This window comes from Chiloscyllium plagiosum, unplaced genomic scaffold, assembly GCF_037043375.1.
Source record: "Chiloscyllium plagiosum isolate Xiang-an unplaced genomic scaffold, Cpla_swu_hap1 HiC_scaffold_9, whole genome shotgun sequence".
NCBI classification, from domain to species: domain Eukaryota; kingdom Metazoa; phylum Chordata; class Chondrichthyes; order Orectolobiformes; family Hemiscylliidae; genus Chiloscyllium; species Chiloscyllium plagiosum.
Genome location: NW_028270147.1, coordinates 59,434,116 through 59,446,192, shown reverse-complemented (window position 1 = coordinate 59,446,192; position 12,077 = coordinate 59,434,116).

Below are 12,077 nucleotides of genomic sequence, written 5' to 3'. Positions count from 1 at the left end.
TTTTTCAGTCTACAGTAAATGATACAAGAAATAAACAAAATTTGCATCCATATCCGATAAATGTACATGCCTTTTTTTTGGCGGACACGAATCAGTTAGGAATATCATCACAGGAGTTTAGAAGAATGAAGGGAAAATCTCCTAGAAACCTATAAAATTCTAACAGGACCAAATAGGGTTAATATAGGAACTGTTGCTGATGACTTGAGAGTCCAGACCAAGGGTCACAGTCTAAGGATACAGGATATGAAATGCCATCTAGGATTGAGATGAGGAGAAATTTTTTCACCTCATCATGTTGCGGCTCTACAGGACATTGATAAGGCCTCTTTTGGCACACTGTATTCAGTTCTGGACTCACTGCTATAGGAGGGATGTTGTGAAACTTGAAAGCATTCAGAAAAGATTTACAAGGATGTTGCCAGGACTGGAGGGTTTGAGCTATAGGGAGAGGCTGAATACGCTGGGGCTGTTTTCCCTGGAGTGTCAGAGGCTGAGGGGTGACCTTATCGAAATTTATAAAATCACGAGGGGCACGTGTAGGTTAAATAGCCAAGGTCTCTTCCCTGAGGTGGGTAAGTCCAAAACTAGAAGACATAGTTTTAAGGTGAGAGGGGAAAGATTTAAAAGGGATTTATGGGTCAAGGTTTTCATGAAGAGGGTGATGCATGTGTGGAATGAGCTGCCAGACGAAGTGGTGGAGGCTGGTACATTTACAACATTTAAAAGGCATCTGGATGGGCACATGAATAGGAATGGTTTAGAGAGATATAGGCCAAATGGTGGCAAATTGGAAAAGATTAATTTTGGATATTGGGTTGGCATGGACAAGTTGAATTGAAGGGTCTGTTTCCATGCTATACAGCCCTATGACTCTATCTATGACTCAGTGAAGGAGTTAGATATAATTCTTGGGGCTAAAGTCTACGCGGTGAAAGCTGGAACAGCACACTGAATTGGTGATTGGTGAATCATTCATGATCATTTTGAATGAAAGTGTCGTCTCAAAAAGTTGAATGACCTACTCCTGTTCTTATTTTCAATGTGCCAATGTATATTGCTCATATGTTACAATTTCTACGCAAAATTGATTACACTCCAAAAAATAGCATTTCTTTGGCTTCTTTGTTATATCGTTAAGATCATCAAAGGCATTGCACAGATGTAAATTCATCCTTAAGCTAACTCAGCATCAAATAGAATTAAACTCGCACATATCAAGCCGGGGCGGTGGGGCGATTTGGGAAATGAGTGAAACTGGTAGAGCACAAGCCTTAATAGGAACTGGGTACAGTGGCAGAGATAGAGTGAGTGTGTGAGGTATCCGATAGAAGATAATGGCACTTATACTGGCAAAGCTGTCCCTTCAGTGCTTGAGATTCCTCCAGATGACCCAGGCAGCTTTAACCCTAATGGTAACCTAGAACCAGTTTGGCATGGTCTGCCATCACAGCCTCAAGTGCAGGAAAGAGGAGGGAGTCCCACCTGTGCACCATCACATTCAGTGGGACTTCCTGGTCCCTGACCATGAAGTAGGGCTTCCCCCTGTCCATTATGTCTGGAGCAAATGTCAGGAACTATGGAGGGCATCTGTTGTCTGACAGTGCTTGTTCAGGTGCACAATGGTTTTTAAAAATAGTGTCTGCACCAGGGTTGCCAGACAATTTCGGGATATCTGATGAGTAGTGAGTTTTTCCCGGAACAGTGCATGGTAAGATAGAGTGGAAATTGATTGTTAAAAAGATATCTTCGTACAGAGTGGGGCAGCAGCAAATCAGCCTGAGAATAGGCAATTAAGAAATACTCATCAACAGGAAATAAAATGAACATCTATAAAGTCCTTTTGGCTGTTGAACCAGTCTACTTTCCATGGATATCAATGTTGCCACACAGTTTGCAACACCAGACTCTTGTCCTGTTATCCACAGCGGGTTGTGACCATCACTATCCTTTGAGATTCAACAGCATTACCTGAACATTCAATGGTACTCTTATGGCAAATAATACAATACATGACTCCTTAAAGCCCTTCCACCTTCTGAAAGGGACAAGACAGGAGTTTGATGGAATATTCTCCATTTAACACTCAAAAAGCTCAAAACTATCCAAGTCAAAGCAGTTTTATTGATTGGCCATCTAATAAACATTCACCCCCTATCTTGGCTGGAATATATTCCAGATAATTCTGTTCTGAGGCAATATTTTGAGCAAAGACATCTCAAACTCACAGATTTAGTTGGACTAAAGTCCTCACCACTTGATATACTTCAGAGGCAAGACCAGGCTCACTTGAATGTCACAAAGTAACATGCCAGATTGTGGAATTGTATTCGGTGGTCAGAGCTCTTCAAATAATTAGAAGACATAATATTCAATTGCATCATGTCTCCTATACACCAATAACAGTAAAATGAAACACTGATAGCATTCTCATTTCTGTCCAGACCCGAGAACATCTCAGAATGAATCTTTTTGAGCTTAGAGGGAAAATGAATAATACATTTTCACTGCAAATGGGATTCCAGATCTCATCATTTTGAACAATAGCCCACACATTGCTAATGAATACTTCAAGATTTCACTGAATCTTCTTGGGTTGTCCATTCGATTAACTCACTGGGATACTCATGAGCTGACAGTGAGGCTGAAAGGAGTATGCAGACAATAAAGGCTTTATTTAAAAAAGGAAAATAACATTAACCTGGCACTTCAAAATAATTATTCCACCCCACTCCGGACTCTGTTCAAGTTTTTGATTGGAAGCTGCCTGCAGGCTTAATTCTCAACTCTTTTGCATTCACTTCGACCACATCACATAGCAGCATCATTAGATAAAGTGAGGAAGAGGGAGGATGAGTACTGTTGCTGTTGAATGTAAAATTACAATAAATGCCAGAGAGTACATAAATCTTCAAGGTGAGCAGTCAAAATGGATTCATAATTAAAATCATCAATACCAAGTCCTGGAGAAAACACATCTGCAATCCGAGCTTTTGAAGACAAAAAATGGAATACTGCAAAGATATTCTAATCCAGCAGAGTCAGCATGGCTTCATAAAGGGAATTTATATTTGAGGAAGTCTCGACCAGTGTGGACAGAGGGGAACCATTAGATGTGTTGCATTTGGACCTCCAGATGGTATTCAACAAGGTTGTCTTGAGGAGATTCTTCAAGGAGGCAGCAGAATACGATGCTCCTGCTGGACCTCCCCTGCTCCGCCTAATATTTTTCTTTCTTTTTCCTTTGTTTCTCTCTTTTTCCTTCTTCTCTCCCTTCACCTGAGGTGAATGTGGATGTAGTGGCAAGCGCCTGCAGCAATTCCCTGGAGCAGCGAATTCCAAAACACTGCAAACAGAAAGGCCTGAAGCAGCGCGTTGGTTATGAGTGCTGGAACATTGCAAGCAGTCAGCCCTGGAGCAGCATGTGGGCTACAAGCCCTGGAACACTCCGAGCTGCGAGACTACTGCTAGCAGCGAGCCCCGGAACAGTGTGATCAGTGAGTCCCGGACCAGCGTGTGGGCTACAATTCCTGGAACACTGCAAGCAGTGACCCCTGGAGCAGCGCATGGGCTACAAGGCCCAGAGCTAGGCGAGCAGTGAGCCCTGGAGCACCATGTGAGCTACAATTCCTGGTACACTTGGAGCAGTGAGTCTTGGAGCAGGGTGTGGGCTACAATTCCAGGTTCATTGCGAGATGTGAGCCATGGAGCAGCATGTGGGCTACATTTCCTAGTGCACTGCGAGCAGTGAGCCCTGGAGCAGCGTGTGGGCTACAATTCCTGGTACACTGCGAGCAGTGAGCCCTGATAAAGTGCGTGGGCTCCAATTCCAGGTACACTACAAGCATTGAGCCCTAGAGCTGCGTGTGGGCTACAATTCCTGGTACACTGCGAGCAGTGAGCCCTGGAGCAGTGTGTGAGCTACAATTCCTGGTACACTGCGAGCAGTGAGCCCTGATACAGTGCGTGGGCTACAATTCCTGGTACACTGCGAGCAGTGAGCCCTGGAGCAGTGTGTGAGCTACAATTCCTGGTACACTGCAAGCTGTGGGCACTGGAACAGCCTTTGGGCTACAATTTCTGGTACACTGGGAGCAGTGAGCCCTGGTACAGTGCGTGGGCTACAATTCCTGGTACACAGAGAGGAGTGAGCACTGGATCAGTATGTGGGCTACAATTCCTGGTACACTGTGAGCAGTGAGCCCTGATAAAGTGTGTGGGCTACAATTCAAGGTACACTGCAAGCAGTGAGCCCTGGAGCAGCGTGTGGGCTACAATTCCTGGTACACTGCGAGCAGTGAGCCCTGGAGCAGCTTGTGGACTACAATTCCTGGTACACTGAGAGCAGTGAACCCTGGTACAGTGGGTGGGCTACAATTCATGGGATACGGTGAGCAGTGAGCACTGGAACAGCATGTGGGCTACAATTCCTGTTACACTGCAAGCAGTGAGCCCTGGAGCAGCGGGTGGGCTACAATTCCTGGTACACTGTGAGCAGTGAGCCCTGGAACAGAATGTGGGCTACAATTCCTGGTATACTGTGAGCAGTGAGCACTGGAGCAGCGTGTGGGCTACAATTCCTGGTACACTGAGAACAGTGAGCCTGGAGCAGTGTGTGGGCAAAAATTCCTGGTACACTGCGAGCAGTGAGCCCTGATACAGTGCTTGGGCTACAATTCCTGGTACACTGCGAGCAGTGAGCCCTGATACAGTGCTTGGGCTACAATTCCTGGTACACTGTGAGCAGTGAGCCCTGGAGCAGCGTGTGGGCTACAAATCCTGGTACACTGTGAGCAGTGAGCCCTGGAGTAGTGTGTGGGCTCCAATTCCTGGTACACTGGGAGCAGTGAGCCTTGGAGCAGTGTATGGGCTACAATTCTTGGTATACTGTGAGCAGTGAGCATTGAAGCAGCGTGTGGGCTACAATTCTTGGTATACTGTGAGCAGTGAGCCCTGGAGCAACGTGTGGGCTACAATTCCTGGTACACAGCGAGCAGTGAGCCCTGGAGCAGCGCGTGGGCTACAATTCCTGGTACACTGCTCGCAGTGAGCCCTGATACAGTTCCGGGTACACTGCGAGCAGTGACCCCTGGAGTTGTGTGTGTGTGGTCTACAATTCCTGGTGCACTGAGAGCAGTGAGCCCTGGTACAGCGGGTGGGCTACAATTCATGGTATACTGTGAGAAGTGAGCACTGATACCGTCCGTGGGCTACAATGCCTGGTACACTGCAAATTGTGAGCACTTGAACAGCATTTGTGCTACACTGGGAGCAGTGAGCCCTGGAGCAGTATTTGGGCTACAATTACTGGTTCACAGAGCGCAGTGAGCACTGGAGCAGTGTGTGGTCTACAATTCCTGCTGCACTGAGAGCGATGAGCCCTGGAGAATCCTGAGCGCTACAATTCCTGGTACACTGCGAGCAGTGAGCCCTGGAGCAGCGTGTTGGCTACAATTCCTGGTACACTGCAAATTGTGAGCACTGGAACAGCATTTGGGCTACAATTCCTGGTACACTGCAAATTGTGAGCACTGGAACAGCATTTGGGCTACAATTCCTGGTACACTGGAAGCAGTGAGCCCTGGAGCAGCGTGTGGGCTACAATTCGTGGGCGGCACGGTGGCAGTGGGCGGCACGGTGGCAGTGGGCGGCACGGTGGCAGTGGGCGGCACGGTGGCACAGTGGTTAGCACTGCTGCCTCACAGCGCCTGAGACCCGGGTTCAATTCCCGCCTCAGGCGACTGACTGTGTGGAGTTTGCACGTTCTTCCCGTGTCTGCGTGGGTTTCCTCTGGGTGCTCCGGTTTCCTCCCACAGTCCAAAAGATGTGCAGGGTCAGGTGAATTGGCCATGCTAAATTGCCCGTAGTGTTAGGTAAGGGGTAAATGTAGGGGTATGGGTGGGTTTCGCTTCGGCGGGTCGGTGTGGACTTGTTGGGCCGAAGGGCCTGTTTCCACACTGTAATGTAATCTAATCTAATTCCTGGTACACTATGAGCAGTGAGCCCTGATACAGATCGTGGGCTACAATTCCTGGTCAACTGAGGACAGTGAGCCCTGGAACAGCGTGTGGGCTACAAGTCCTGGTACACTGTGAGCAGTGAGCCCTGGAGCAGTTCGTGGGCTACAATTCCTGGTGCACTGCGAGCAGTGAGCCCTGATACAGTGCGTGAGCCACAATTCCTGGTACACTGACACAGTGAGCACTGGAACAGTGCGTGGGCTACAATTCCTGGTCACTGGGAGCAGTGAGCACTGATACAGTGCGTGGGCTACAATTCCTGGTACACTGCGAACAGTGAGCCCTGAAACAGTGCTTGGGTTCCAATTCCTGGTACACTGCGAGCATTGAGCCCTGGAGCAGCGTGTGGGCTACAATTCCAGGTCCACTGGGAGCAGTGAGCCCTGATACAGTGCGTGGGCTACAATTCCTGGTACACTGCTCGCAGTGAGCCCTGATACAGTGCTTGGGCTACAATTCCTGGTACACTACGAGCAGTGAGCACTGGAACAGTGTGTGGGCTACAATTCCTGATAAACTGCAAGCAGTGAGCCCTGATACAGTGCTTGGGCTCCAATTCCTGGTACACTGCGAGCGGTGAGCCCTGGAGCAGCGTTTGGGCAACAATTCCTGGTATACTGAGAGCAGTGAGCACTGGAGCAGTGTGTAGTCTACAATTCCTGGTACACTCAGTGCAGTGAGCCCTGATACAGTGCGTGGGCTACAATTCCTGGTACACTGTGAGCAGTGAGCCCTGATACAGTTTGTGGGCTACAATTCCTGGTACACTCAGAGCAGTGAGCACTGGTATAGTGTGTGGGCTACAATTCCTGGTACACTGTGAGCAGTGAGCCCTGGTGCAGCGTGTGGGCAACAATTCCTGGTACACTGTGAGCAGTGAGACGCGGAACAGCGTGTGGGCTACAATTCATGGTCAACTGAGAACAGTAAGCCCTGGATCAGCGTGTGGGCTACAATTCCTGGTACACTGAGAGCAGTGAGCACTGGACCGTTGTGTGGGCTACAATTCCTGGTACACTGAGAGCAGTGTGCCCTGATACAGTGCGTGGGCTACAATTCCTGGTACACTGAGAGCAGTGAGCACTGGAGCAGTGTGTGGTCTACAATTCCTGGTACATTGAGAGCAGTGAGCCCTGATACAATGCTTGGGCTACAATTCCTGGTACACTGTGAGCAGTGAGCCCTGATACAGTGCGTGGGCTATAATTCCTGCTACACTGAGAGCAGTGAGCCCTGATACAGTGCTTGGGCTACAATTCCTGGTACACTGCGAGCAGTGAGCCCTGGAGCAGCGTGTGGGTGACAATTCCTGGTACACTGCGAGCTGTGACCCCTGGAGCAGTCTGTGGTCTACAATTCCTGGTGGCCTGAGAACAGTGAGCCCTAGTACAGCGGGTGCGCTACAATTCCTGTTACACTGAGAGCAGTGAGACCCGGAACAGCGTGTGGGCTACAATTGATGGTACACAGTGAGCAGTGAGCCCTGGAGCAGTGTGTGGGCTACAATTCCTGCTACACTGCGAGCAGTGAGCCCTTGAGCTGCATGTGGGCACAAATTCCTGGTACACTGCTCGCAGTGAGCCCTGATACAGTGCATGGGCTACAATTCCTGGTACACTGCAAGCAGTGAGACCTGATACAGTTCGTGGGCTACAGTTCCTGGTACACTGCGAGCAGTGAGCCCTGGAACATTGTGTGGGCTACAATTGATGGTACGCTGTGAGCAGTGAGCCCTGGAGCAGTGTGTGGGCTACAATTACTGGTACATTGGGAGCAGTGAGCCCTGATACAGTGCTTGGGCTACAATTCCTGGTACACTGGGAGCCGTGAGCCCTGATATAGTGCTTGGGCTACAATTCCTGGTACATTGGGAGCAGTGAGCCCTGATACAGTGCTTGGACTACAATTCCTGGTACACAGCGAGCAGTGAGCCCAGGAGCAGCGTGTGGGCTACAAATCCTGGTACACTGTGAGCTGTGAGCCCTGGAGTAGTGTGTGCACTCCAATTCCTAGTACACTGAGAGCAGAGAGCCTAGATACCATGTGTGGGCTACAATTCCTGGTACACTGAGAGCAGTGAGCCCTGGAGCAGCCTGGGCGCTACACTTCCTGGTACACTGTGAGCAGTGAGCCCGGGTGCAGCGTGTCGGCTACACTTCCTGGTACACTGAGAGCAGTGAGCCCAGGAACAGCGTGTGGGCTACAATTCCTGGTACACTGTGAGCAGTGAGCCCAGAAACAGCGTGTGGGCTACAATTCCTGGTACACTGCTCACAGTGAGCCCTGGAGCAATGTGTGGGCACAATTCCTGGTACACTGCGAGCAGTGAGCCCTGATACAGTGCTTGGGCTACAATTCCTGGTACACTGCGAGCAGTGTGCCCTGGAACAGCATGTGGGCGACAATTCCTGCTACACTGAGAGCAGTGAGCCCTGATACAGTGCTTGGGCTACAATTCCTGGTACACTGCGAGCAGTGAGCCCTGGAGCAGCGTGTGGGTGACAATTCCTGGTACACTGCGAGCTGTGACCCCTGGAGCAGTCTGTGGTCTACAATTCCTGGTGGCCTGAGAACAGTGAGCCCTAGTACAGCGGGTGCGCTACAATTCCTGTTACACTGAGAGCAGTGAGACCCGGAACAGCGTGTGGGCTACAATTGATGGTACACAGTGAGCAGTGAGCCCTGGAGCAGTGTGTGGGCTACAATTCCTGCTACACTGCGAGCAGTGAGCCCTTGAGCTGCATGTGGGCACAAATTCCTGGTACACTGCTCGCAGTGAGCCCTGATACAGTGCATGGGCTACAATTCCTGGTACACTGCAAGCAGTGAGACCTGATACAGTTCGTGGGCTACAGTTCCTGGTACACTGCGAGCAGTGAGCCCTGGAACATTGTGTGGGCTACAATTGATGGTACGCTGTGAGCAGTATGCCCTGGAGCAGTGTGTGGGCTACAATTACTGGTACATTGGGAGCAGTGAGCCCTGATACAGTGCTTGGGCTACAATTCCTGGTACACTGGGAGCCGTGAGCCCTGATATAGTGCTTGGGCTACAATTCCTGGTACATTGGGAGCAGTGAGCCCTGATACAGTGCTTGGACTACAATTCCTGGTACACAGCGAGCAGTGAGCCCAGGAGCAGCGTGTGGGCTACAAATCCTGGTACACTGTGAGCTGTGAGCCCTGGAGTAGTGTGTGCACTCCAATTCCTAGTACACTGAGAGCAGAGAGCCTAGATACCATGTGTGGGCTACAATTCCTGGTACACTGAGAGCAGTGAGCCCTGGAGCAGCCTGGGCGCTACACTTCCTGGTACACTGTGAGCAGTGAGCCCGGGTGCAGCGTGTCGGCTACACTTCCTGGTACACTGAGAGCAGTGAGCCCAGGAACAGCGTGTGGGCTACAATTCCTGGTACACTGTGAGCAGTGAGCCCAGAAACAGCGTGTGGGCTACAATTCCTGGTACACTGCTCACAGTGAGCCCTGGAGCAATGTGTGGGCACAATTCCTGGTACACTGCGAGCAGTGAGCCCTGATACAGTGCTTGGGCTACAATTCCTGGTACACTGCGAGCAGTGTGCCCTGGAACAGCATGTGGGCGACAATTCCTGGTACACTGGGAGCAGTGAGTCCTGATACAGTGCTTGGGCTACAATTCCTGGTACACTCAGAGCAGACAGCCCTGATATAGTGCTTGGGCTCCAATCCCTGGTACACTACAAGCATTGAGCCCTAGAGCAGCGTGTGGGCTACAATTCCTGGTACACTGTGAGCAGTGAGCCCTGGAGCAGCTTGTGGGATACAATTCCTGGTACATTGTGAGCAGTGAGCCCTGATACAGTTCGTGGGCTACAATTCCTGGTACACTGCTTGCAGTGAGCCCTGGAACAGCGTGTGGGCTACAATTCCTGGTACACTGTGAGCAGTGAGCCCTGGAGCAGTGTGTGGGCTACAATTCCTGGTACACTGCGAGCAGTGAGCTCTCGAGCAGCGTGTGGGCTACAATTCCTGGTACACTGTGAGCAGTGAGCCCTGGAGCAGCTTGTGGGCTACAATTCCTGGTACACTGAGAGCAGTGAGCCCTGGAGCAGCTTGTGGGCTACAATTCCTGGTACACTGAGAGCAGTGAGCCCTGGAACAACGTGTGGGCTACAATTCTTGGTACACTGCCAGCTGTGGGCACGGGAACAGCATTTGGGCTACGATTCCTGGTACACTGGGAGCAGTGAGCCCTGGAGCAGCGTGTGGGCTACAATTCCTGGTACACTGAGAGCAGTGAGCCCTGGAGCAGCTTGTGGGCTACAATTCCTGGTACACTGAGAGCAGTGAGCCCTGGAGCAGCTTGTGGGCTACAATTCCTGGTACACTGAGAGCAGTGAGTCCATGCAGCAGCGTGTGGGCTACAATTCCTGATACGCTGCCAGCTGTGGGCACGGGAACAGCATTTGGGCTACGATTCCTGGTACACTGGGAGCAGTGAGCCCTGGAGCAGCGTGTGGGCAACAATTCCTGGTACACTGCGAGCAGTGAGCTCTCGAGCAGCGTGTGGGCTACAATTCCTGGTACACTGTGAGCAGTGAGCCCTGGAGCAGCTTGTGGGCTACAATTCCTGGTACACTGAGAGCAGTGAGCCCTGGAGCAGCTTGTGGGCTACAATTCCTGGTACACTGAGAGCAGTGAGTCCATGCAGCAGCGTGTGGGCTACAATTCCTGATACGCTGCCAGCTGTGGGCACGGGAACAGCATTTGGGCTACGATTCCTGGTACACTGGGAGCAGTGAGCCCTGGAGCAGCGTGTGGGCAACAATTCCTGGTACACTGGGAGCGGTGAGCCCTGATACAGTGCTTGGGCTACAATTCCTGGTGCACTGAGAGCAGTGAGCACTGGTACAGCGGATGGGCGACAAATCATGGTACATTGAGAACAGTGACCCCTGGAGCAGTGTGTGGGCTACAATTCCTGGTACAGTATCAGCAGTGAGCCTGGAGCAGCGTGTGGGCAACAATTCCTTGTACACTGGGGGTAGTGAGCACTGGAGCAGCATTTGTGCAACAATTCCTGGTACACTGGGAGCAGTGAGCCCTGATACAGTGCATGGGCTACAATTCCAGGTACACTGCGAGCAGTGAGCCCTGATACAGTTCGTGGGCTACAATTCCTGGTCAACTGAGAACAGTGAGCCCTGGAACAACGTGTGGGCTACAATTCTTGGTACACTGCGAGCAGTGAGCCCAATTAAAGTGCGTGGGCTACAATTCCTGGTACACTCAGAGCAGTGAGCACTGGAATAGTGTGTGGGCTACAATTCCTGATGCACTGAGAGCAGTGAGCCCTGGAGCAGCCTGTGCGCTACACTTCCTGGTACACTGTGAGCAGTGAGCCCTGGTGCAGCGTGTCGGCTACAATTCCTGGTATACTATCAGCAGTGAGCCCTGGAGCAGCGGGTGGGCTACAATTACTGGTACACTGCTCGCAGTGAGACCCGGAACAGCGTGTGGGCTACAATTCATGGTTAACTGAGAACAGTAAGCCCTGGATCAGCGTGTGGGCTACAATTCCTGGTACACTGCTCGCAGTGAGCACTGGACCATTGTGTGGGCTACAATTCAGGGTACACTGCGAGCAGTGAGCCCTGGTGCAGGATGTGGGCTACAATTCCTGGTACAGTGCAAATTGGGAGCACTGGAACAGCATTTGGGCTACAACTCCTGGTACACTGAGAGCAGTGAGCCCTGGAGCAGTATGTGGGCTACAATTCCTGGTACACTGAGAGCAGTGTGCCCTGATACAGTGCGTGGGCTACAATTCCTGGTACACTGAGAGCAGTGAGCACTGGAGCAGTGTGTGGTCTACAATTCCTGGTACATTGAGAGCAGTGAGCCCTGATACAATGCTTGGGCTACAATTCCTGGTACACTGTGAGCAGTGAGCCCTGATACAGTGCGTGGGCTATAATTCCTGCTACACTGAGAGCAGTGAGCCCTGATACAGTGCTTGGGCTACAATTCCTGGTACACTGCGAGCAGTGAGCCCTGGAGCAGCGTGTGGGTGACAATT